The sequence below is a fragment of the Dipteris shenzhenensis genome, chromosome 4 (assembly GCF_047967505.1).
Source record: "Dipteris shenzhenensis isolate YYH24624 ecotype China chromosome 4, Dip_SZ_1.0, whole genome shotgun sequence".
In the NCBI taxonomy this organism is placed as follows: Eukaryota; Viridiplantae; Streptophyta; class Polypodiopsida; order Gleicheniales; family Dipteridaceae; genus Dipteris; species Dipteris shenzhenensis.
The window spans coordinates 55,441,606-55,469,599 of NC_141599.1; the positions used below are offsets into that span (position 1 = coordinate 55,441,606).

Genomic DNA, 27,994 nt, shown 5'->3' on the forward strand with positions numbered 1-27,994 from the left:
ATGGGCCAGTCCCTAAGAGCCCAATGCTCCTCTTCCATTCCAACTTGCTCTTCAAAATCCTCTTCACCTAGTTCGATGGGTCGATGCCGTGCTTTTCCCGTAACCATATCTATTTCAAGGGATGTGGATCCTTAGGGCAACCAAACTTCATCTATGGATCAATCTTGAATGGCCTTTGCTGACCGCAACCATGGTCGACCAAGAAGTAAAGGGTAGGTTTGTTCATCCTCGATCATGTCCAAAACACTTAAGTTGGACAAGAATGTCACACCACCAATCTTCATATCAACACCCTTGATTGCCCCCATAGGCTTCACTCTGCGTTGATCAGCCGTGTGGACTTGGAAAGAGACGTCATTGATCAACTTCAAACCCAGTCGTTGTAGTGTACCTTTGGGCATGATCTTCACGGCTGCACCCCCATCCAACAAGACATCCTTCAGCTCCACGCCATTAATATCCACAGTGAGCCTAGGACTTTGTTCACATGTTAGAGCGGCATAAGCCGAGTAGTGATCTCCGTCCTCAACCGGTCCAGTCTCTAGTGCAGGCCCGCGTTGAACAGGTCCCTTGTGTCGACCCCCTGGCATGTGGTTCAGGAATCTGGTCATTGATTTGTGGAGACAACAAACAAAGTTGACGTAGGGTAATGTTGGGCCTGAATTCCATCAAGTCTTGGATCAAGGAGTAGGGCTGGGTAGTTGCCTTTTGTAACCCCATTCTCCTAAATTATGTCCAAGGGTCAAAGCTCACGTGAGGTGGAGAGTCACCATGTCTCAAATGTCCAGCCCGTGACTCATGTAATGTTTCTTCTATCACCTACTTCCCTTTGCTTGTTCCATACCATGTCTCAATGGCCCTCTTTCTTGGAGAATATTGGAAGGCCTTGTTTGCTCCTCCGTACCCTTGTTATGTCCTAGGGTTGTCACCTCCTTTGCAAACTGCACTATTCTGAACTTTCGGGAAGGAAACTCAAGTGTGCTTCCCTCCTCCTCGGAACTACTAGTTTGAAGATCATTGATGACGCTCTTGACCACCGCCTGATACCTTGAAGGCATAGATTGGTCGCCTGAAGGTCTGCCACTTTTGGAGCTATTGACGGGCCTTGATGGGTGTGAGGACTTTGGTGGTTTTTCTGATCGACTTACAAGAGAGGACGAGGGAGATGTATTCGGACGAGGGAGATGTATTCCTTGGCCCATTGTCTATCCCGGAGGGAGGAGATGACCTTAACCTAGAAGGAGGGGGTGACTTCGGAGGGGATGCATTGCCAGGGACGGAGTTGATACTAGTCAGTGATGAGGCCGGTGGTGTTGAGACAAAGTCATGCATACCATCGCCATCCTTTGTTTGTGACCTTGTCACCACTCCCAACACTGCACCAATCAAATGGGGTGTGTCGCCCTCCCCCCCCACTACCACATCAACCGTGTTGACTTCGGATGCTAGTTCACTTCTGGTATTGGGACAGTCTCTACTGTAGTGATCATTTGTGTTGCACTGTGTGCAAGAGGGTCCTCCAAACGGCTGTGAACAATCATCTTGGTAGTGCCCATACTCTCCGCATTGATAACACATGATAGGTCTTCTAAGGTTGGTCCCTCTACCAACGCCTCCCCGGCCTCCTCGAAAACCAGACCGTCGACCTCGTTGATAGTATGGTCCATACCCACCTCCGAGAGTAGGTGGTTGGTACGGTGCATAATAGGGCTGAGGATAAATGTATGGTGCCCCAACCGGATTGGGTGCAGGGGCTTGAAGCAAAGGGGGATTAGGAAGCAATGGGGGTGGAATGATAGGAGGGGAAGGTGGCTGAGATGCTTTTCCAGGAGCAGGAGGTACAAGTGCTGTGGGCTAGAAGCTACAAGTGTAGCTATGTTGATTGCAACCACTAGGGATTCCCTTGAAGAATACTCTGGTAGAAGCTTCCTTAACCCTTTTAGATACCTACACTCGGAAGCATCATGTCCATGGATTTCACAAAATATACAAAAGAAGGTAGAAGTAGGTACCTTGCGCTTAGAGGGACACTCCCACTGACCATGGCCAGAACCCTTGCATTCTGTACATCAAAGACCACTTCTAATCTGAGCCTCATAGGATGATTATCCATCCACCCTTGTTTTGTCTTTCAGACCTTCTTTGATTTCTTCTAATTCCTTCTTGAGTTGCTGCCATGCCGATGATCCCTCCTCTCTCAAAGGCTGGGTGGTCGAAGTCGGCGATGAGGCAAAACTTAACTGTGACCGTTCCATCTTCACTGCCTCCCTCAAGAAATCTTGTAGTGAGGCAAGTGGAGGAGACTCGAATGAAGGCTACAAAATTGACTTGTCAAAATGGAATACACAATTGCATGGTGATGACAAGGGTCAAACGATTGACCTACTTAAACTCAAGATGAGCATTTAGGACAAAGAATGAATTAATAATGCATTTGCATGTAGGATAATGAAGTAATAAATGCATTTGCATGTAGGATCATACACTAGAAATAAAATCAAGAATTGATCACATGCACAATTATTACCTTGGAAATGTACACAATGGTATCGTACAGAGATGTTGGGAAAGTTGGGCTTGAAAAACATCCATGGTGCCAAGAGTCTTGAAGTTGGAGTACTAGAGATGGTTAAGTCATTCTCTTAGGTTGGGTTGATGAGCCAAGGTAGTACTTGGGCTCTTCCCAAGCAAGAGGGTGCCATATATGGCCATAGGTGGTGGATATGTAAGTGCTTAGTAAGGTTTGGTGACCTTAGAGAGATCTCAAGTAATTGGTAAGTCATGGACGCATGACTATGGACGGATCCACAATTAGACTTCGTGGTCTAGAATGAGTACTCAAGCAAGATCTGGTGATCTTGATCTTGTAAGTTAGGCCTATTTTGTAAGTTTTGGGTCTGATCAACCTAAAACTAATGGTTCCAAACTGGTCACTTGGAACTTGGACCAATGCAAGCATATGAGAGAGATAGATTAGGAAATGGTATCTTATTGGAAAAGAAAAGTAGAACAGAAATGGATTCCTACTAACCTTAATGGTGAGAGCCCACATGCGTCATGGATGTAGAAACTAGACTCGACGGAGCGGGGTTATGCATAATAGACGAAATAGTAGCTTGATCACTGGACGTCAAGTCCGGTGCTGAAGGAGGCACTACTCCATTGAAGTGGCTGTTGATGAAGACATCGTTGCAAGAGGAGAAGAGGTGCTGTCTTGACCTTGAAGAGCTCCTGAGAAGCCCTCGTCCTTTGTACTTTCCTCCTTCACCTGCTCTCCGCTTTGTACTTCCTCTTCTCGAGAGTCCCAATCTGACCACTAGGGATCTTGTTGGTCTAGATCGATGAAAGTTTCAATGAAGTTACTTTGTGCTCGCCCTGAGGACTTCGCAAACTTCCGTCTCACATAATGCTTTTTGTATCGAGTCTGGTCGGCAGGAAGTCTTCTCTCAACTCTCTTCAAGTACCTCCTAGTTCTCTCACTAGCTCCTTCAAGGGTATCAGAACTACTCGACATAAGAACTCTCCCCTCTAGGACCCTCAAATGCCACTTCACTCTTGCTACTCAACACCAGCAATGTCCCATCATGATCGCCATAAACTATTTGTGGGGGAGGTTGTTTGGAGGTGTTATCGGAGGCCTAAGGCCACTGATGTGAGGAGCGTGAAGTGGGCGATGCATAGACCTATGACACAACTCTATGTCGACTACACTACACTACGTGATGCGTGAACCTATGACACAACACTAGTCGAAGGTGCTATGGAGTGTTGAGTACTGGAACAAGAAGAGTGCTGAGTGTGGAGTGCGGGAACAGGAAGAACAAACCCAAAAATGAGATAGGAAGGAATAACACTAATGACAGATGACGGAGAAAGCAGTAGACAAGAGCATAGCACAAGCAAGAATGAAGGGATCCTCATACACCAGTCTCTCTGAAGCAGAGATCAGAGATCACTCATCCACGGTAGCAATACACCATAACATTGCAACATGTCGTACCTCTAGCCTCTCTCCTTCTCACTCTCAAACCACGTATAATGCTGAATGAATCCCCATCCCCCTCTTCACCCTCACCTTTCGGATGGGGAATCCCCTCCCTCTCTCCTATTGGTTGTCCCCTCATCGTTAGCCATCCCACAGCTCAGTCTCTTCATGTCTCCAGCAACGGCCAACATGTGCCGAGTCGGTGTATTACAAGCTTCCTTCTACTACAGATCACGGGAGCAGCACCACAGAATATCCTCCCAGCCAACCTTGCTAAAGCGTGAGAGCTCACAGAGAAATCGAAATCCAACAATTCACGTGAAGGTACATTCTCCTTCTCTCACTAACTCCAACAAGCCCCATCTCCCTAGATGGATCTAGAGGCCACATGTCATCATCATAGGGCCTTTCCTAATGCATCTTTTCACCCCTCTCTTGGGATACATTTGATTCCCTTTGCTCCTAGGCACATTGCTTGCATTAGGTCCTTAGCCTTAGATCCACCTAGTCTGGTGCTATCAGCCCTCACCTAGGACCTTGAGATTAATTCCCTCCCGATCATTTACATGAAGCGCAAACAGATATATTACAAACATAGATCCTTTAAGGGAAATGTCGACTAATTCTTCCGAGGTCATGCTACCTCGGCTAGAGCGTAACATTCCTTCCCTCTTGAGACATCAGCGTCCTTGATGATAAAGTCTGGGAATACTCTTCACAACTGGTATACGGATTCCCAGGTAGCTTCTGATAGAGGCTAACCATGCCATGCAACCAACACCATGGGTATCTTCCGATTTCGCACTTGCATATTGTTCCTCCGTCCAGGATTCTTGTTGGTTTGCGCCTTGCATTATCCTCTATCTCCTGAAACAAAACCACACCTTCCATTAGTGAGTCACCAGTATGCAAAAATTTCTTTAAACGAGAAACATGAAAAATGGGTGCACCTTGCAACCCTGTGGCAATTCTAATTTATAGGCTACCTTGCCTATTCTCTTTAGAATTAACCACGGCCCACAGTATCGAGGTGATAACTTAGTACACTCTCCTGAAGTTAACGACTTCGAGTGCGAAGGAACTCTGAGAAAAACTTTTTCTCCTTCCTTAAACTCTCTTATAGACCGGTTTTCATCCACATACGCCTTGGCTCTATCCATAGCCTGGCGGATATTAGCTCTCGCAAGTACTAGCATCTCCCGCATCTGAACCACAAAGTTCGCGGCACTAGGCACTCTCTGAGGTATTCCAACTGTAGTTGGATTTGCTGGTCTATAACCATAATTCAATTCAAACGGACTAAACTCCGTAGAGGAATGTTTTCTATCATTGTAGGCAAACTCTAACAATGGCAACCACTTGTCCCACGTATGTTGCCTCAATGATACATATGCCCTCAGCATATCCTCTAAAATCTGGTTGACTCTCTCCGTTTGACCATCCGTTTCAAGATGATCCCCACTACTCATTCCCAACTCATTTCTTAGTGTCTCAAATACCGTTGTCCAAAAATGACCGGTAAATCTGACATCTCTGTCTGACACTATGGATCTAGGCAATCCATGCAGACGAAATATATGTCTAATAAACAAATCCGCCACTTGTGGGGCACTAACAGACTCTCTAGTCGGAATGAAGTGAGCCATCTTGGTTAGACGATCAACCACCACAAGGATAGAATCATATCCACCTTGTGTCGTAGGCAGCCCCACAATAAAGTCCATGGAAATGCTCTCCCACTTAGTGGTATCTCCAAGGGCTGTAAAAGTCCGGGTGGCTTCACCCGCTCGGCCTTGCTTACCTGACACGAAAAACACCGTGTCACATATTCATGAATATGCTTTTTTATCTTTGGTCAAAAGAAATCCCGCTTCACAAGATCATATGTCTTCTCGACTCCTGGATGTCCCGCACATGGGCTATTATGGCACTGTCGAATGACTCTCTGCCTGAGATCTCATTCTGACTAGGTACTACAACCTTGTCATTTCTTTTCAGCATACCATCCCTTATGGTATATCTTGCATATGTTTGGCCTTTTCTGGATGCCAGGTCATCCTTTTCTTCCCTGGGTCTAAACACATGAGCTTCAGGCCATAAGCTCTGGACAAACTCGTCCACCTTTTTAGTTTCTCTAATCTCGGTCATTAGAGCACTCTCTAATACCGTAAAACTCATATTGTGCATAATGCAAGACAACCCATCAGCAACCTTATTATCCTTCCCTCTTCGGTACCGAATCGTCAAATAAAACTCCTGCATGAGCTCTGCCCACCTAGCTTGGCGGCCCCTCAAGTCAGGTTGTTTACAAAAATGTTTCAGAGTATCATGATCTACATCCACATAAAACTCTGAACCATACAAATAATGCCTCCATGTTTTCAAAGCATGGATAACAGCATACAACTCCAATTCATGAGTTGGCCAATTCCTTTGAGAGGGAGAAAGCTTCTTGCTTTCAAAGGCTACTGGCCTTCCCTCTTGAAGGAGAACTGCTCCTACCGCAATGCCACTTGCATCGGTTTCCAGGAATAACGGTTTCTGGGGATCAACTATTTTTAACACTGGTCCTGTGACCACAGCTTGTTTCATGGTGTTAAAACTTTCTTGTTGATTCTATCCCCATGTAAAAGTTACTTATCTGAGGTCAGATCAGTCAATGGCGATACTATTTCGGAATATCCTTTGATATGCCTTCGATAAAATTGGACAAATCCCAAGAATGATCGCAAAAAGCGGTCAGACTCTGAGGGATTGGCCAAGTCAATATTACAGCCACTTTCTTTGGATCCATTTCTATCCCCTCTGGAGTAATTATGAATCCTAAATATTCAAGCCTAACCACACAAAAATTTAATTTTTATTTACAAAAAGACTCGCTTTCCTCAAAGTACTGAATACTATTCTTAAGTGTTCACGTCGCACGATGCTCAGTAATACTTTTACTGAACACTAGAATATCGTCAATAAAATGTACTACAAACTTTTCGATATACGGACGTAGTAAATCGTTCATAAGCATGACGAATGTAGCTGGAGCATTGGTAACTCCGAAGGGCATTACCAAAAACTCATAATGACCAAACCTGCTTCTGAAAGCGGTTTTATGCACATCCTCGGCTCTAATCCGGATCTGATGGTAGCCACACTTAAGATCTATCTTGCTAAAAATCACGGCTCCATGTAATGCATCTAGCAAATCATCAATCGGAGCCATCGGATACCCATGCTTAACAGTGATATTATTCAATGCTCTGTAATCTATACAGAGGCGAAACGTATCATCCTTTTTCTTCTATTATATCATTGGTGAAGAAAAAGGTAAGAAACTTGGTTGAATCTGTCCCAACTTGAGGTATTCTTCCAATTGTCTACGCACCTCCGTCTCTTCAGTAAAACTCATTCTATAGGGAGGTCTATTTACAGGTTCTACCCCCGAAATAAGTTCAATCTTATGATGAACATTCTACTCTGGAGGTAACCCATAAGGTAACTCATCCCTAAACATTCAGAGAACTCCTCTGCTATAAGATTAGCCAGCTTGGCCATCTCACCACTTTGCGCAACATCAGTGCTAGCCGAAGAATCATTAACCGGCTCTATCGATGCTGTACAAAGAAATAAAAACTCTTCTTGAGCTTTTCGGATTTCCATTACGGAAACCAACGGTCCCCGAGATACATCTTTCTCACCTCATAAGACATAAAGCACATCATTCATCTTGAATTGATATACGTGCTTTTTCCAATCAATGGCTGGATTCTTCCTAGAATGCCATGCCATACCCAGGGCTATATCTGCATAAACAAGCTTAGTCATTTCAAAATCAAGCTTCTCAGCATAGTCCTGAATACGAAGCTCCAACTGGGTAACCCTTTGGTCCCATACTTCAGTTGAACTTCCATCTGCCATCCTGACTGTATACGCATAGTCAGATGGGCTAGTCTTTAACTTCAGCCTCTTCATGAGCTTGGAGTTAATTACATTGTGAGTTGACACCGAGTCAAACACAATGACATCATGATTGGCCACTTGCCCTTTCATCTTAATTAACTTCGTATCATTAAAGGCTGTATACCCCATTGCTGCGGGCCTAGATAGGATGTTATCAGGTGCACCCGTTACTAGCTTAGCAATAGACACACATAACAAACAAGGTACTGACCTCTGAGAAGATCCTGCTAGCTAAATCTGCATCTGTTCCGCTCTTGGACTTCCCTCCATTTCCACGTCGCATTCTGAGACTACCATCTCAGCCATCCGACGATCCTTATTTCGTGGACAATCCTTCCACTGATGAGGCTAAAGGCAACCAAAACACAAGCCTTCTCTCCTCGCTTTTTCTCTTTGCTCTGGGTTTAAGGGAGACTTAGACCAAGCCCGTGCTGCCATTGGTGTTACTTTCCTCTTCACTCCAATGGTGGTACTTGATTTAGGAGTTTCAGCTGGTTTCGCCTGCTTGGCTTGACCACTCGGCTGAGAACCACTCCCTTTACTAATCCACTTCTTCGTAAACCCAGATTTCTTCTCGTACCCATACTGGGCTCCAACCTACGCAAACCCACTTGGCCAGCTGCCCTCGGCATCTTCATAGTTTAGGGCTATGCCTATTGCATCATCCAACGTGTTCGCATACTTAGCTCGAACTTCCATTTTAATCCGATCATTCAATCCAAATATGAAATCTTTCACTTGGATTGATTGAGGTAGGGGTTCATCAATCTTCATTACGCTCTCTCGAAACTTATCAGTGTATTCTGCCACTGACAAATTTCTCTGACGAAGGTTTCTATATTGATCCCAAGCTCGGGATGCTTCGTCAGGAGGTAAGTGTAGGCCATCTTTTGGTGGTTCTAGTGATGCCCTATAGGCCATGGTATGTGCCTTGTAGGCATAAGTGTAGGTACTTATAGTGTTAGTGCCTTCTGTGCCACATAGGACACTTAGTCCTATGTGACACATAGGACACTTAGTCCTATGTGACACCTAGGATACTTAGTCCTAGGCCTAGATACAAGTACTTTGTACTTGTGTTTAGGAACCTTATCTAAATCTTTTGACGTGACTTCTACATCGACTTCGTCCAATACCTGCACTCTCTCTCTCTCTCTTCGTTTCGTACCTACAGTGGTATCAGAGCAGGTTTTGCTTCTAGCTCTCAAGCTCTCCTCAGCCCCCAATCACTAGTACCTTCAGTGCTGTACCGTACTGCCACAATCCATACGTGAGCAGACCTGCATCACCCGTACCTTTTGCGTCATCGCCGTACATCTGTACTCTTCGCCGTACTCTGCAGTCGTACATTGCGCAGTACCTTCCGTACTCTGCGTCATCACTTACCTTCAGTGGTAGTTCGCCGTACGTACGGTGAGCAGTTCGCCGTACGCCATACCTACAGTGCGCCGTCGTACTGTACCGTACGTGAGAAGACCTACATCGTACTCATACTCTACGCAGTACATCCGCCATCGTACTGTACCGTACGTGAGCATACCTGCGACCGTACGCTGTGCTGTACTCCATCCGTACGTCGTACTGTACCGTACGCCATTTCGTACCTTCGCTGTACAAGGTCCTTGGTCTCACTGCAGTCATCTACAGATTTGAGGCTTTTGCAAGACATTGCAAAATTTGGGGCTTTCACACATTTGCCCTCTTTTTGGCCTATTTGCCCTAAATAAATTTGGGGCTTTTGCCAAATTTGCTGTTTTTGCATCAGATTGCAGTACATTGGGTCAGATTGCAGGAGATTCACTTACATTTGCAGGACATTGAGTCAGATTTGCATAGATTGGGTCACATTTGCAAAATTTCAGCAAAATTTGGGGCTTTTCTGAATTTGCCCTCTTTTTGGCCTATTTGTCCTCAATATTTGCTGTTTTTGCAGTGAACATTGCCTGTCACAGTCACATTTGGGTCAAATCTGCATTTGCCCTTTGATTTGGGTCATAGATTTGCAGATATTTGCTGTCATTTTTGGGACAGCCAGCTTTTTTGCAGTGATAGCCTTGAGGCTTTTGGGTTTTCAGGTCTTTTACAGGTTATCACAGTTGCTATGGCTGGGAACAATCAAGATTTATTTGGAGTTGTTCGTGAAGATGATAAGTTGGATGGCACCAACTATCCGATGTGGTCTTATCTCATGAAACATATTCTTGTTGCAAAGCATTTGTGGAATATTGTTTCTGGGGCTGATCTGAGGCCAGCCAATGCGATAGTGGTTGGTTCTACTGCTGCACCTTCTGCAGGTGGTACTCCTTCTGATGCCTCTTCCTCTAGCACTCCTGCTGCTACTCTTCCAACTCAAGAACAGTCAAGATGGGATGCCAGAGATGCAAATGCACATTCCTTCATTGCTTTATCATGCAAGAGAATCATTATTCCACACATCCGGTTCTGCAAGACAGCAAAGGATGCTTGGGATAAATTGGCTTCTCTATATCAGATTCGCAATGAAGCTCGTGTTGCATATTTGAGAAGGCAATTACAGGAAGTGAATATGAATGAAGGTGAGCCAATGGATGCATATTTGACAAAGGTCAAGGACCTCATGGAACAGCTTGCCAACATTGATGAGGTGGTGCCAAATTCACAGCTTGTCAGCACTACATTGAATGGACTACCAGATACATATCAAGGATTTGCTACAGCCCTTCGATTAGTGGCCATGGGTAATCCAGACCACTATTCTTTTGATCAGCTAGTTACTTTGCTTTTGCAGGAAGAGCAAAGTAGAGCTAACAGACAAGCCATTATTCCTGATCATGCATTTGCTTCACAGCAAACAGGAAGAGGCAAGGCTTCCAAGCCTATGGGCAAGCCAAAATCTACGCATAGCAGCTGCAATTCCTCTACGCATAGCAGCTGCAATTCCTCCCATGCATCTAAAAATACAGCAGATAAAGGAAAAAAGAAAAGATGCAACTATTGTCGCAAGCCTGGACATGACATTTCAGAATGCAGGAAGCGCATTGCTTCGGAGAAAAAGAAAGCAGGATTGACAGTTAATGCCTCACATGCCATTGAATCCCATGAGCCAGCAGATGCTTCACATGCACATGCTCTTCAGGATGATTGGGCATGGGCTGTCCATTGCTCATTTGATCCCTCCAAAGCTGATGCACTCTTTACTGCTAATGATGCTCAGTCCTGGTACTTTGATAGTGGTGCTTCCAAGCATGTCACATCTTGCAGACAGTTGTTTCATTCTCTAACTAATGCACCTCGAGGGGGGACTGTTACATGTGCCAATAATGCTTCATATGCTGTAAGAGGAGTTGGAGATGTGCAGCTCACATCCATTTCCAGCCATCCTGTCACTCTGACAAATGTTCTTTTTGTGCCTGGCATTGAAGTCAACTTGATTTCAATTTCAGCAATTGCTACTTCAGGTTTCAGAGTAATTTTTGATGGCTACAAATGCCTAGTATATGATCTTCGTGATGACAATGCCATAGTTCTCCTGGCACTTTTCAAAAAGGGCTTTATCACCTTGATCATCATTCAGCTGCACTTTCTATTGAAGCATTGGCCATTTCAGATTCACAGCTTGCTGAAACTCATCTTTGGCATGAGAGAATGGGCCATCTCAATTATAGAGCTCTTGCAAAGCTACATTCACAGCAAATGGCAAATGATGTACCTCAGACTCACACAGTTACTAAACATGTGTGTGAAGGTTGTCTTTTGGGTAAGATGCATCGATTTCCTTTTCAAAAGAATTGTCTAAAACTCTCACAAAGGAAATTGCAGCTAGTACACAGTGATGTCTGTGGCCCAATGAGGACAAATGCCATGGGAGGATACAAGTATTTCATGACTCTCATTGATGATTTCACAAGGTATTGCTGGGTATATCCTTCAAAGGCCAAATCTGAAGTTTTCTTATGCTTTCACAGATGGCTGAATATGGTTGAGAATGAATCAGGATGCAAGCTTGTCACCCTCAACACAGGGGGGGTGAGTATATGTCAAAGGAGTTTGATGCATTTCTATCCTCACGGGGCATTATTCACTCATGCACTACTCCTTACACTCCTCAGCAGAATCCTGTTTCTGAAAGGAAAAACAGGTCCACAAAGGAGATGGCCAGATGCATGCTTAAGGCCAAGTCTTTGCCCAATAAATTTTGGCTTGATGCAGTAATGTGTGCCAACTATGTGCTGAATAGATCACCTACACGGGCATTAAAGACTATTACACCTTATGAAGCATGGAAAGGCAGGAAGCCTTCACTTTCACACATGAAAGTTTTTGGGTCTCTTGCATATGTTCATGTACCATCTCAGCTGAGACATAAGCTTGATGACAAGGCAATCAAATGCATATTTCATTGGTTACAGCCAGGAGAGCAGAGGGTATCGGTTATATCAACCAAATACTGGGAAGATTATTGTCAGTAGAGATGTGATCTTTGCTGAACATTCAGCTTCTCCTCTTGTGACTGCAAAGCAAAGCCAGATATTGACATGTTTGATGCCTTTGAATCTTGGTTACCTCTACCATCATCAGAAGAGGATTTTGAGCAGCAACATGCGCCTCCTGCAGGCCCTCCACAAAGCAATAATCAGCCTCAACCTCATGCTGATTTGCAGGTTTCTCTTCCGGCACAAAATGATCCCATTACTCATGATGCAGTCATTGAAGAAAGAGCTGTTAATAGACAGCAAAGGCAAGTTCCCAGATGGCTTCTGAATACATTGAGGGACAGCAAACAAGATCAGCCTTTTGCTGCCCGGACAAGATCAGGAAATAGACAGCATGGTCACTTTCTTGAGTTTGCACTCCTTGCTACAGCTTGCAATGAAGAGCCTTTGTGCCATAAAGATGCTTTTGACAGCAAAGAGTGGATTGATGCAATGAAAGCTGAGTTACAATCTATTGCCAAAAATGACACTTGGGAATTAGTAGATCTCCCACCTGGCAAGCATGCCATTGGAACGCGGTGGGTTTACAAATTAAAAAGGAAATCTGATGGCAGCATAGATCGATACAAAGCCCGTCTTGTTGCAAAAGGGTATGCCCAACAACAAGGCATTGACTTTGAGGAGACATTTGCTCCCACATCCAGGATTACTACCATTCGATGTGTCATTGCCATTGCAGCCCATCATCATTGGCAAGTGCACAACTTGACATCAAGACTGCTTTTCTTCATGGGGATTTGCAGGAAGAAGTCTATGTTACACAACCTCCTGGATTTGAGGTTGTTAATTCTGAAAATAAGGTATGCCGGCTTAGAAAAGCTCTTTACGGTTTGAAGCAGGCACCCAGGGTATGGTATGCCAAAATTCATGCACACTTACTATCCCTTGGTTTTCAGAATAGTCCCACAGAACCCACTCTTTATTTCCGTGCTTTATTTCCGTGGGAGTGGATCTGATTTTTTAGTGCTGATTTTATATGTGGATGATATGCTCATCACGGGCCCAGATACTCAGCAAATTGCAGCTTTCAAGGCTGATTTGCAGCAGATTTTTGATATGTCAGACATGGGACAGCTCCATTATTATTTGGACATTAAGTGTGCTCATGTTGAGGGGGGTATCATGATATCTCAGTCCAAGTATATTGGACAACTCCTTGATTGTTTTCAGTTTGAGGATTGCAAGCCAATCTCTACTCCAGTGGACCCTGGCTTCAAATTCTCAGCTCATGATGGGAGCGCACCATGTGATATCACTCTTTATCAGCACGCTGTTGGATGCCTTATTTAGTTATGTCACACCAGACCTGACTTGCAGTATGCAGTATCTCAGCTCAGCAGATTCATGCACATGCCCAGTTCACAGCATTGGCAGGCAGTGAAGAGAGTCTTCAGATATCTCAGAGGCACTCAGGATTTAGCCCTCTTCTATGGTGATCAGGGTTCACTTACCATGCATGCTTACACGGATAGTGACTGGGCAGGATGTTCCGACACCAGAGTGTCACATACTGGCAATTGTTTTTTGCTTGGCAATTCATGTATTTCTTGGCTCAGCAAGAAGCAACCGACAGTTGCCACGTCTAGTTGTGAGGCTGAGTACAGGGCAGCCTTCACCGCTACAGTAGAGTGTGTTTGGCTTCGACAATTACTTACAGATCTTGGTATTTGCCAGACATCCTCCACTATTGTCTACACTGACAGCCAGAGTGCTTTGGCCATTGCGCGTAACCCAGTGTTTCATGCACGTACCAAGCATATTGAGTTCACTATCATTATGTTCGGGAGCGGTTGTCAGCAGGAGACATAGAGTTGTCCTATCTTCCCACAGAGGACAACATCGCAGATATGTTTACAAAGGCACTTACTCATCCCAAGTTCGAAGTCTTCCGATAGGCTTTACACTTGGTTCCCTTTGTTACATGATCTGACATTCCTTGTACATTCATAGGTGGCTATATCCTTTTGGATGAACATGTGCCACCTTGACCAGAAACTACCAAGTATTCTGAGACGTTTCCAGAGTACTTCAGCCCATCCCATGGAGGGGGGTTTGTAGGCCATCTTTTGGTGGTTCTAGTGATGCCCTATAGGCCATGGTATGTGCCTTGTAGGCATAAGTGTAGGCACTTATAGTGTTAGTGCCTTCTATGCCACATAGGACACTTAGTCCTATGTGACACCTAGGACACTTAGTCCTAGGCCTAGATACAAGTACTTTGTACTTGTGTTTAGGAACTGCATTTGCCTGTAACTGTTGCGCTAATAACTGCTGCAAGGCATCCTCAAGTAATGCAATCCTGCCAAATAAGGTGTGAACTACTGGGCGCGACACCTGCTGAGTCGGCCGGACTCCTGACTCTACAGGGTCCATTCTGGAAGCTCCTTCTTCTGCTTCCATTCAGGTCAATGGGTGTTTTGATTTTTTTATTTTTTATTTTTTTTTAAACACCGCTAGAACACTGTACATACAAACTGACAAAATTCAGGGTACTCGCACTCTGACACAATTCCCTACACTAGGGAATACCTGCAATCCCAGATTCACCCTAACTAGGCATTTGACACAAGCATATATCACAATATACCCCAAACCACTTTCCCTATACTAGGGAAATTCCTGCATCAAACTAACTTTATCACAAAGGCGTATGCACAAGCATAATCTCCCAGATTGCCCACAGGAATTTGAAGAAGTCAAAAAAAATCCCAAGTCTGCTATGTACCCTGCTATGGCATCGAACCTTCATGCAGACTAAACATTCACGAGAACCACTTCACACAAGCGGAGCATCAACAAAAACTAAGGTCGGGGAAGAAAAAAAAGACAGAATTGACGAATGTCAAAGAAAGCTCCCTAGTTGATCGCTCCTGCTACACGATTTGATACCCCTGGAGTCCTCACGTAGTGTAGATGTCCCGAAGCCTGCAGCCTCCACGTAACTCCCTGATAGCAGACGATACGACCTTTTGCTTCTTTTGCCAAAGCGTTGCTCTTTGTTTGGAGTCTGTCTCAGCCTATGGCTATCTATGTGATCGGGAAAAAAATTTTGCGTGGCTTAAAACTTGTTGCAGGAGCATAAGTTCCCGTAGGCAGGTGACGGAAGGCGCCGTCGATCCATTTCTGCAGATCAGTCACGACGCTGCCCGTACTAGCCGCCACGTATTCCCAGCTAATTCACAACGAAACGATAGGCTCTATTCCTTCCAAAAGGATCGCACATCATCCAGACTGAAGACACCCACGTCGTTCAACCCCCTGCGCTCCTGCGACAGCTTGTAAGCCTAGAACTTGGCTGTATCGTCAGTCTATCGCCTATTTTCGCAGGCTCCCAGATCCTCTGTAATCTCTGCCTACGCGTTGCCCCTCCACGTATCGCATCGAAGGCCTCCCCATAATACGAGCCACTGTTAAGCCCATGACCAATCACCTAACACACAGCAAATCCTGATAGCCAGTGCGGGAGGACCACCGAATATCAATTCGTCACTCTTTGACACGATCGCTTCAGATTACGCTGCTTTCTGCCAGCTCGTTCTCTTCCAACACAATCCCCTCGTTCAACTTGTAGGCTCTGATACCAAATATTACAAGCTTCCTACTACTACAGATCACGCGAGCAGCACCACAGAATATCCTCCCAGCCAACCTTGCTCAAGCGTGAGAGCTCACAAAGAAATCGAAATCCAACAATTCACGTGAAGGTACATTCTCCTTTTCTCACCAACTCCAACAAGCCCCATCTCCCTAGATGGATCTAGATGCCACATGTCATTTCCTAATGCATCTTTTCACCCCTCTCTTGGGATACATTTGATTCCCTTTGCCCCTAGGCACATTGCTTGCATTAGGCCCTTAGCCTTAGATCCACCTAGTTTGGTGCTATCAGCCCTCACCTAGGACCTTGACATTAATTCCCTCCCAATCATTTACATGAAGCACAAACAGATATATTACAAACATAGATCATTTAAGAGAAATGTCGACTGATTCTTCCGAGGTCATGCTACCTCGGCTAGAGCGTAACACGGTGCATTGTAACTACTCCATGTGCACTGCCTGCAACCACCCTGTATCTGACAAGGCACCGTCGGATGAAACATCTATGCCACCTATGAGTCAGGTCTGCAGAGGTTGGTGTTGGAAAAGAGCAAGCTGAGCAAAATGGAGACAAGAAGATGGACACAAATGAAGAACTGTCTCTAAGAATGAAGAGAAATGAGGGCCATATGTAGGCTACCTCTACATACATACTGACATCATAGATGACCTCATACCAAAGGCCACCAAGCTCCTAGAATCTCTCCCCTATCCTCTAAAAGCATCTAGCTCCACCTAACACACCTAACTGTCCCTCTAGCACACACATAGGATCACAAGTGTGCCTATGGAGAGGCAGGACATTGACAAACCCCAACAAACCCCCCCTCAAGGGACTGCCTCAAGCTATGTCAAGGATACAGCTAGCGCAAGGTGTCACATGCCATCTCATGGTGGTCATGGATCTATCAATGGCTAGGATCTCAAGCTAGCAAGGGTTCCCATGGGTGTAAGGTATACAGAGTGGGGAACACAACCCCCCCCAATGGTTATCTCCCTTGCATGTACAAACAAAATGTCTGCAAGAGGTACCAAGGGGACAACACATACTCACATGGTCTACATCATAGGTGACCAGAGGTGAGGACAAAGAACTCACAGTTTATTACAATCATTTTGGAGGACTGTTTAGGCAGAGTACCTTCACAACTAGGGGAGATATAAGTGGAGCTCAAAAAACATACTCATCATCTCCTGGATGATGTGGGCTTGACAAGAAGCCTCTTCTTGTAGCAAAGCAAAATATCCATGTCAAGGCAAGGTCTTACCACATGGGCAGCTTTACTAGCAAGCCAAGCTAATATGATGAGAGTTTTGAGAAGCTGAAGATCATGGTTTAGATTGCTGTCGTCTCCAAAGATCGAGTCCTTTCCATCTTCCCTCTTGGCATACGACAGTCCTAATCTCGACTTCCCTTCCGTAAGTATACGCACTCCCAAATTCGTATCAGGACCAGAGAAGCCACCCATCACCGGTGCTAGCGGTGGTCCTATCAGCAACCCGTCTGCCCCAAACTGAGGGCCTCCTCTAGCATAATCGAATAACGCAGCTCCACTGCCTCCCACTTTTTTTTAACATCACTGGGTCCGATCCGTCGTCGGCAGCCTAGTAGAAAAGGAATGCCTCAAATGTGTCATAGTAGTCGTCCGTACTTCTGTAACCCTCTGGATTAAAGGCTCCAAACCTGACTCCCTTCTCAATGATGCCCACGATCACGCAAGGACCCTTAAAGTCACATTTCTCGTGAAATGTTGCGGCACTGAAGCCATCGACAGACGCCTTGTAGCAGCATTTCAATTCTCGACCGGCTAAGAAAGTGTCTGCTAGGAGAGCATCGGGAAATGGAACAGCGATGTCGAGGTAGGGAGAAGCTTAAGGGAGTTGGTCTTGTGGTTGTTGCTGCTGCTTTTTCCCGAAGAGGCCTCCGAAAGGCAAGGAGGAGGAGGAGGAAGAGGAGGGGGGAGACGCCATAGCTGAGGGTCGCGAGGCATGATGAGCAAAAGACGATGCAAAGAGTGAGAGTGAGCAACGGGAGAGAGGAGAAGATGATCATGAGGTGGTGGGATCGGGCTCAAGGAGGCTGGTACTGCTCTGATACCATGTTGGAAAAGAGCAAGCTGAGCAAAATGGAGACAAGAAGATGGATACAAATGAAGAACTGTCTCTAAGAATGAAGAGAAATGACGGCCATATGTAGGCTACCTCTACATCCATACTGACATCATAGATGACCTCATACCAAAGGCCACCAAGCTCCTAGAATCTCTCCCCTATCCTCTAGAAGCATCTAGCTCCACCTAACACACCTAACTGCCCCTCTAGCACACACATAGGATCACAAGTGTGCCTTAAGGCAGGACATTGACAAACCCCAATAGTTGGCAAAGCGTGACTATGCGACATGAAGACCCTTGACGCATGATCATGTGCTTGGGTGATACCTACTCTTTTGCATGCCAAGCCATGTGCCTGTGTATGCATCTGCTACAACATTTGCACCATGTCCCAAGGCCTTCTTGCAGGCCTTAGCCTACCTACACACCTCTCCATGAAGGCGCCATTCACCGTGGTCATATTGCTTTGCTGTTGCTAGTTAGATTAGCCTCTTCTAGGATAGATCTATGCCATAAGGGCTTGCCATCTGCTCTCTCCACTAGCTCCATATAATGTAGCCATCTTGTCTACCTCTAGATCTCTAACTATGTCCCTAGAAGTGCTCTCTACATGACAATCTTGCTACTGTTGATGTGGTATAGCCCCTTGTTCACTCTTTTCTTTAATTGATCCCTGCTCCCATGGTAGCCATGATGCTACCAATGTGGCCATCTCCCAAAACCCAAGTTCACCCCCCCCATGCTCTCCTCATATGGGGGTTACAAATGGGGAGGTGACCTCTTAATTTCCAACACTGCCCACGTGGCAACAAATGTGGTGTCCATGTGGTAGCCTTATGTGTTGCCAATGTGGCTACCCACATAGCTCAAAGTTTAGAAGAAGCCCACAACTTGAAGCTATAGTGGGCCAATTCTTTTATGGAGCAGATGTACCCTTAGACACGCCGGTGACGATTGGCTGCTCGCTTCTTCTTTTCCTAGCTTTCGTAGGGGGCTTCCTTCACCTTCTTATAGGCTGCATCCAAAATTTCCACGTACCGATCTACTTCAAAGATCTTTTCTTTCAAGTGCAAAATGGGAGGCACCTTTCTTTCACCCTCTATTATTTCAAAGGGTGATTTCCCTGTTGGGATAAGTATGGTCAAGGGCTTGCTCTATGGTGCATGTGTGCATCTAGGGGAGTCACGTGTGTGTGTGTGTGTGTGTGTGTGTGTGTGTGTGTGTGCTCAGGAGAGCGTCGATCGTGAGGGTCTGAGTGCTTGCTGATCAGCGTCGTCCGTCATTGTTTGGCGCCCGTCTTTTTGTCCGTACCATCGTACGGCCGTCGTACAGTTCCCGTACGGCTTTTGCATCAGGTTACCTTACCATCGCGGCTCCATTCAACCCTGCACGACAGTTCTTACCTGCAGTCTTCCTTCCCAAAGTCCATACAGTCCGTCCGTACTTTTCCCGTTTAATCATTCCATACAGTCGTTAACTCTTTCGTACAGACTGTCTATTGTCCCGTACAGCCTGTCAGTGATCCCGTACAGCTTGTCTCCTTTCCTGCAATCTCTCAACCTGTCCGTACAGTTTCTGTCAGTTTCTTCGTTGCGTCCGTACAGTGCTTCATCCCAGCGTCCGTACAGCCTGCCAGCCTTTCTTTGTGCCCTGTCCGATTCTCCCTGTTTGATATCTGTTCAATCCCTTAGCCTCCATGGCAGAAGCAAACAAGTACTATGTCAAGAGAGCCCTCTCTCCTGAACCCAAAAGACAATTAAGGGAAGCCTCTTCCCCCATAGCTCCTTCTTCTGAAGATGCTTCCTATGTGTTTGATATGCTGAATGATGATTTTCAACAAAGCAGAAGGGAATGGATTCAACCTGCTCCGGAACTCACTTACAAAATGAAGCTGCCATCTCTTGTGCAACCTTTGAAGAAACTGCAGTTATCATCTTTTTCCCAGGCAAAATTCCCTCTGCTAATGATGTGGGACAATGGGTGAATTCTCTCCTAGGTGGATGCTTTGTAGAAGGAGTCTATTTCGCCTCCCGAGGATTTTATGAAGTTCATCTTTTGGATGCTTTGACAAAACAAAAGATGCTGGAAATGTCCCCTTTATTTTTTGGTCGCCAGATGGTGCATATCATGCCCTGGTCCCCCAATAAGGACTATCAGAACCTCATCAAGCATCATTGCCCTGTATGGGTTGAAGTGGTTGATTTTCCAGATTATATGAGAACAGAGCTTCCAGGTTTAGCTATGACATTGGGACAAGTGATATGTCCCCCTCGTCCAACAGGTAATAAAAATCGTTTTTGCATCTTATGGGATACTGATAGACCGACCCCTTCTTCTATTGCAGTTGAGATTGAGGGTGTTAATTTGGGCAAGAAATATTTCACCTTAAAATGGGGCATTTTTGCTGGAGCTTGTTTTTCTTGTCACAAATTTGGGCATCTTGCTTCGGAGTGTCCTTCTATCCTTCATCCACCTCCTCCAGCTGCTATTCCTCTGCCATCTAATAAAGGAGGTCAGAAGACATATGTGGAAAAGATTGAAGCTAAAGGAGCAAAGCCTTCAGTTCATACAGGGAGCCAGGCCAATTCAGCTCAAAATAAGGATAAAGGCAAAAGCAAGTTAGGAGAAAATATTTCATCATCTCATGAGGGATGGCAGACTGCAAAGAAGACGGTGCCTCTCAAACAAAGACCTCTCCAATCTCGTAATTGGGATGCCTCTGCTCCTTCTCCAGGACAATCTTCTACCTCTTCAAGCAGCCCCATCTCAAAGGCTTGGGTCAATGCAGTCAAGAAGGGTCTTCCCCTTTGTGAAGAAGATGATATTATCAGGGAATTGGAAGCTGAGGGTCAGCAAGACCCTGTGGCAATGGCAGAGGCTTGAGGCCTCCCGCTCTTTTGGAGGACCGATCATTCTCTTGTATATATTTTCATGCGTGCTTCTCTTAAATGTTTTTCCTATAATATACAGGGCCTCTACAACCAGAATAAATGGAGGCTTCTCTGGCATTATATAAATACAACTCATCCGGATGTTGTATGTCTCCAAGAGCATAATCAGCATCTTTTTGCTGGACAGCATGGGTTTTTTTCAGGATATGATATATTCTATTCAGGATCGGAACAATTCTCTGGGCTGTGCATTTTAGCCAGACATGATCTGCAACCCTTGATAGCATATAATGATCTAGGTGGACGATGGATGATTATCCAATGTATGATCAATGGAGAGATTTTTGAAATAGGATCTTTGTATGCCTCTCAAAATTCAGCTTCCAGAGCTCAAATGTGGAACTCCATAAAGCAATATCCTTGGTCCTCTAATGCTCTACTTTGTGGTGATTTCAACAATTCTCCTCACTGACCACGCATAAATCACATATGCTGCCCTCTGAAATCCAGCAATGGGAACACATGACATCATCACTTCGATTTGCAAATTTATGGACAGCAACTCATCCTTCAGTTATGGGATTTACATATCATCATAATGCTTTTACAGATTATTGGGCCAGGCTTGATAGATTTTATCTCATTCATGCTCAGCAATATGATGAATATACATGTCAGATGTGGACTGATTATTCACAACAATTATCTGATCACACTCCACTTTGGCTCACCCTTTCTTTTGGTATGCCTCTGGATGACTTGCAGCTCTCTTCAGTCAGAAATTTACAGGTTAATCAATTCTATCTTTCTCACGAAAAATTTCAGCATATGATCAGACTGGCTTGCAGGCCATTGCTATTCCATGCTCAGGAGGATCTGGAATTTGCTTGGATCTCTTTCATACATCGTATTCTAAATGTCATCAAGGAATATGGAAGATGGTACTTGGCAGAAACCAGACAGCATATCCAGTGGTGGGCAAAATCATACAAGCAGTATCTTGTACAGATTAGTCATCAAAGATCTCTATCTGATTCTGAGCAGCAATTATTATCTTGTGCTTCCTCTATAATTGATGCCAATGACAAACGCAAGCTGTCTAAATGGCAGATTAGGGCCAGAGTTAAACCTATGCTAGATAAGGGCTGTTCCTCTAAATCTTTTTTCCGGAACTTACATGCACACAGACAAAGCCAATCTATCATGAGGGTAAGGAAATCAGATGGTCTCTGGACCCAGTCTCTCTCTCAGCTTGAAAAACAATGTCTGGATCATTTTCAGCTCCTTTATTCTCAGCCATCTTCTTCTGCACCTTAGGTCGCATTGGCTCGTAACAGATTTACTGAGCTTGTTTCTCCCATTGTCTCCCCGCAAAAAGCCTCAATGCTGGAAATGTCTTTTTCAGATGATGAATTGGATGAAGCCCTTAAGCATTTGGGTAAACATAAATCCCTTGGCTGGGATGGTCTGACGGTTGAATTTTTCGAAGCCTTTTGGCCAGAAATGAAGGGTCCAATTCTGCAGTTTATTAATGCAGCATGGCAGCACCAACATCTTCCCTCAGCTTGGAAGCATGGTCTGGTTAAGCTTGTGCCCAAAAAGATTCTTTGTGAGACTAGGGATGACTGGAGACCAATTACTTTGATGCCGGTGATATACAAACTGATTGCCAAAATGTTGATACATCGGATAAAGGATATCCTTCATGATGGACTTCATCCCAGGCAATATGGTTTTGTTCCAAGACGGCACATACATGACAATATCACTAACACTCTTATCGCAATGGAATATGCTAAATATTCAGATCAAGATGTGTTGGTCATGCAGGTGGATGTGGCGAAGGCGTTTGATACAGTACAGTGGGATTATGTCTCTCAAATCATGCAAAAACTTGGTTTTGGGCCAAAGCTATCTAATGTCATATATTGGCTTTATTCAAATTCTACTGCACAATGCTTTATAGGGAAACATTTGTCTGAGTCTTGGACTCTCGAACGTTCGGTTCGACAAGGATGTCCTCTCAGTGCCTTGCTTTATGCCATCGCTTCACATCCTTTGCTTCTTTATATGGATCACATGGTTGATACTGGACAGCTAGAGGGGCTTCAGATTTCTGGTTCACGACCCTTCATAGCGCAGGCCTATGCAGATGATTCATTCTTCATGCTAAAGAACAGTCCATTGGAGATTCGCCTCTTGATGGATACCCTTTCAGATTTTGGGTTGGCAGCTGGTCTTAAAATTAATTTTCAGAGATCAAAACTCTTGCCTCTCAAGCTTTGTGATTGGCATGCTATTCTGTGGCCAGGCCAGATTATTCAACCGGAAAATATAGTAAGACATTTGGGTTATCCTATTGGCTGGAAAATCAGTAATAAGCAACAAATGTTGTGGGTGTTCAACAAAATTCAGGACAAATTACAATATTGGAAGATTTCCACATGGCCTCTGCATGTACGGCTTCGAATTGTCCAGTCTATTGTTCTAGCAGCTTATGTCCAGTTCTACCTTCCTCTATTACATTGGTCATCTCGAGATCTCTCATCTTTTATGTCTCAAGCCATGGAGATTTTTTGGAAAACCAAGCTTCATAAAAAAGCTTTACGGTTGCTCAAAATGGACTTGCTTTGCTCACCCAGAATGCATGGTGGTTTGAATATAATAAACATCAAATATCATGTGTTGGCAAGAAAGATCACTATGCTCAAAACATTCTTTCAACAAGAGCAGCCTTGGTCTATTATGCTAGCAATTTTGTGTGGTCAGATGCGCACACATGCTTATGAACATTGGATAGTAGATCCATCGGAAGTAGTACTTGGAAAATTTCAAGGTAAAATCCCTGGTTGTCCATTTTCTAATTCCTTGATTCAGGATTGGAAGCAAGTACTCTCTCACATCAAATGGTCTCCTCATCCTGCTTCTCTAGCATCATCACTCAGATTGGAGAGTATTCATTGGAGTGCTGTGTTTTCCTCTCCCCTTGCTGTTCAACAACCCATCAGAGCTTACAATCTTATGAAAATGGGTATCCGGTTCATTGATGACGTTGTAGATATGCAAGGAAATATTCTCCTTTTTCCAGCAGCATGTAGACAATACAACCTGGCAATGCATCATAGACCTATTTGGAAAGCTATTGCTGATCTCCTACTTCCTCTGGTTCCGATTCCGACATTGAATGGCAGTGACAGGCTTCAAGATTGGCACCTTCAGTCTTCAAGTCCAAGCATTTCTTCTAAGCCTTTGCAGTCATTGACATCTATACAGGCTTATAGATTAATATTACCTCCTCCTTGGATTGCCCATCATGCTAATTCTTTATGGCATCTGAACAAATCATTAGCCTGGTGGAAAGGAAGATTGCAAATGATATGGAAGTTGAAAATGCCATTGAAGCAAAGACTATTCCTATGGAGATGTATTGTTGGTATTCTCCCAGTGGGAGTGAAATTGGCTAAACGACGAATAGCTTCACCTCTCTGTCCAAGATGTCACCTTGCATCGGAGAGTATTCCGCATTTATTGTGGTTTTGTTCATATTCCAGAGACCTTCTAGATAGAATCTCCTGTTTTTTATCTCTCAGATTTCCAGCACACAGGTTCTACAGGTTTCTGGATGTATGGCAAACTATCAGCTTCTTTGTCACAGTATTCTCTCTTCTTCCACTGGATCAGATACTGGGCCTTATGGACCCTCTGGCTGCAGCGCATCCAAGCATATCTGAATTCTCCTCTTCAGCATCCTTATGAGTTTTTCAGAGCCTCATTAAGGCAGTCTTTATATGATGCCTTACATGAGGAAGATTTGGATGTTTCTTGTATTCAACTTTTCTTTTACTGTTTCTGATGGATAGGGCTGTAGCTCTATTTTGAGCACGGCCTGGATGTAAATGAATGTTTTATAATATAAGTATCTTGGTTTTACAAAAAAAAAAAGTGTGTGTGTGTGTGTGTGTGTGTGTGTGTGTGTGTAAGCCAAAGGACATGCCCAGGAATTCTCAAAGTGACCTCTCTCATTTGATGCATACTCTGAATGATTTTGGCATAGCTGCTGGACTGCATATTAACTTTTAGAAATCGAATCTTCTAGCATTGAAAGAAGCTGATTGGCATGCACTTCTCTGGCCAGGCCACATCCTCCCTTCCCATACTCTTGTGAGGCATCGAGGGTATCCCATTGGCTGGAATATTATCCCTCAACAACAGCTCAAATGGGTGCTTCAAAAGATCAACAAGCAGCTGGAATACTGGCATTTGTCCACTTGGCCTCTACATGTTCGACTTCGGATAGTACAGTCTATCATTATGGCATACGTGCAATTTTATTTGCCTTGGACTATTTGGACACAAAGATTGCATTCTAGGATGGTACAACAGTTTCCTCAGGCATATGCTTTCTTCAGAATGTCCCTCAAGCAATCTTTATATGATAGTTATGCTGCGAGGGACTTGGATGCTACTAGCCTTGAAGTGTTTTCTGACTGTTTTTGAGTTCTTCCATTAAGCTCTCTGTTGGAGTCTAATGTCATGTACATTGATCTCATGTTAATAATATAGTTACTGGTTTCACAAAAAAAAAAAAGTGTAAGCCAAAGGCCCCCACATTGGAGGTTCCTTTGATTTAGGCCAGTCCCACTGATGTAGGGGCTGATTGCCACTAATATAGGGGAGGTTCCTACACCATCCTCTCTTTCTATAAAATGGAGGATATTCCTTCATTCTAATACATGGATTTTGCCTCACTTGAGCTCTTTGTGCCATGATGCATCTCTTCTATCCCACACTCTTCTACATTCCCTATGGAAGAATGCACTATATTGTCGTAGGCAAACTCAACTAGTGGCAAAAACAATTCCCATTTTGTTTGTTGGTCTGAAACATAGCATTTCAGAAGATCCAAGGCAGTGGAATTTGCTTTTCTGATTGTGGGTAAAAAGAGGATTCAAATTCAGCGTAGTGCCCATGTTCTCAAAGAGACCTCTCCAGAAAAAGGCTGGTCATACGGGAGTCTCGATCACTGACAATGGATTGAGGCATCCCGTGATGTTTGAAATATGAGACATGAATAGTCTCGCCGTTTGATCTGATATAACTTTCTTCCAAACCGGAATAAAGTGGGCCTATTTGCTGAATCTACAAATTATGATCCAAATACCATCATGACCGTCTGACGGTCTACAAGGTAGATAAAAAATAAAGTCCATGGCAATGCTTTGCCAGGGTCCACCTAGAATAGGCAATGGTTGTAGTAATCCAGCCGGCTTTTGCCCGTCATATATCACCTTTTGACAAGTGATGCATGTCTTCACATATGCATCAACATCTTTCCTCAAAGTTGGCTAGTAGAAGAACTGCTCCACGCCTTTGACTGTGGCTTCAATGCCTCTATGTCCTGCATATGGTGGGACATGACTCTGCATCAAAACCTCTGCTTTGTGACACAAAGTCTACCATGCATCATCAAGAATCCATCCTTAAGCATATAGTGCTCATGTCTTTGGCCCTTAGCCAACTGATCATAAATCCTTGCAAAGTCATCATCATTGGCATACTAATCCTTCATGGCATCAAGTTTACTGTGGTGTGCAATTGTGACAGCTGAAACTTGCAGTTTCTTTGACACTACATCGTTGACGACTTGACATCCTGGAAAGTGCATCTACAACAACACTTTTCTTGCTAGGCACAAGCACAATCTGAAAATGAAACATTGAAAGGAACTTTGCCCACCACATGTGTTTTATGACAGCTTTCTCTAAGTGAGAAAGTACCTCAAGGATTGATGATTTGTCTGCACATAAAAATCAGCACTAAAAGGTAGAAAGAGCATGTATGACAGCTGCCATCTCTTTCTCATAGATCCCAAAATTCATTTCAGCATCACCAAGCACCCTGGTCTCATATGCAACCACTCTCCCGTCCTGCATAAGCCCTCCTATGATGTTCCCACCGGCATCACATTGGACAGCAAAGGGCTCGCATGGAGGTAATACCTAGGGTAGGGAGTCAGAAAAGCAATCTTTACATTGAAAGAGAAAATCTGTCCGCTCTTTTTCCAGCTTAGAAAAATTAGAGCTTTCTTCAGGTGGTTGTTTGTCCTAGGCAAAAATTTAATACACTGAAAGATGCTTTTTCATTACATTAGAAATGGCCGAGGCCGATACAACCGGGATAGACTCCCCTTTGAGTTTTGCATCCAATACATGGGTTTTCCTTGGTGAGTCAAGGTCAGTGTTTTGTTTCAGGCATCCAAAAGACCCCCCTTCTTGTGCTGCCAAGGTATACCCAGCATCCATTTAGTGGCATAATAAATCAGTCCGTACAACAGCAATGATTGCTTCGAGATGCGTGACAGATTAGCCGTACAGCCAATTAATACGTGAATCGCCTCGATTTGCGTGCCAAACTTCATGGGAGAGCAAGCTAGAGAAATTCCGTATGTAATCACATTAGAGAGCATTCCCGCGTCATCCTTGAGTATTGAGCAGCTTTCTCGCAAGTCAAGCCATCTTGGACGCCACTTTGAACGCAAGAGTGTTCCCCCGTGTCTGGATCTTTCCTCCTTGGTTCACGCTCAGGTATACCGGGTGTACTCTTTGCTACCTCCTGATCAGCCGGTATAGCCTCCTCCCAAGATTTGCAATGCAGGGTGGCGAGGAGTCTTCTCCAATTCTTCACTGGTTAACCAGAAAACTGGCTGAGAGGGAGTGAGATTCAAGGGAAGCCTACAATCACGCTTAACATCGGGGTTTGTCCCGATGTTAACGGAGCTACTTCGAGCTCCAACTTCCAAGGCAAGATTTAAGGCTAGTTGCATGGGAACAAGTCGAGATACACGTTCCATTGAAATATGGAGACGTTTTCCCAAGCGTGGGAATGCGCTCTTACAAGCTCCAAGGTGCAATCAAAGTCCAAAGATAGAGAGAGAAAATGAACACCTGGAACCACATGCACACTTCGGGCTGCCACGTG

General features: G+C 44.5%; 1 protein-coding gene and 1 pseudogene across 4 annotated transcripts in view; both read right to left on the reverse strand.

The window, feature by feature from the left end:
• Positions 1 to 27,994, reverse strand: part of LOC147903073 (kinesin-like protein KIN-UB) — a 155,703-nt gene that overhangs the window by 28,877 nt on the left and 98,832 nt on the right. The window lies entirely within an intron of this gene.
• Positions 159 to 27,866, reverse strand: LOC147903074 (uncharacterized; annotated as a pseudogene).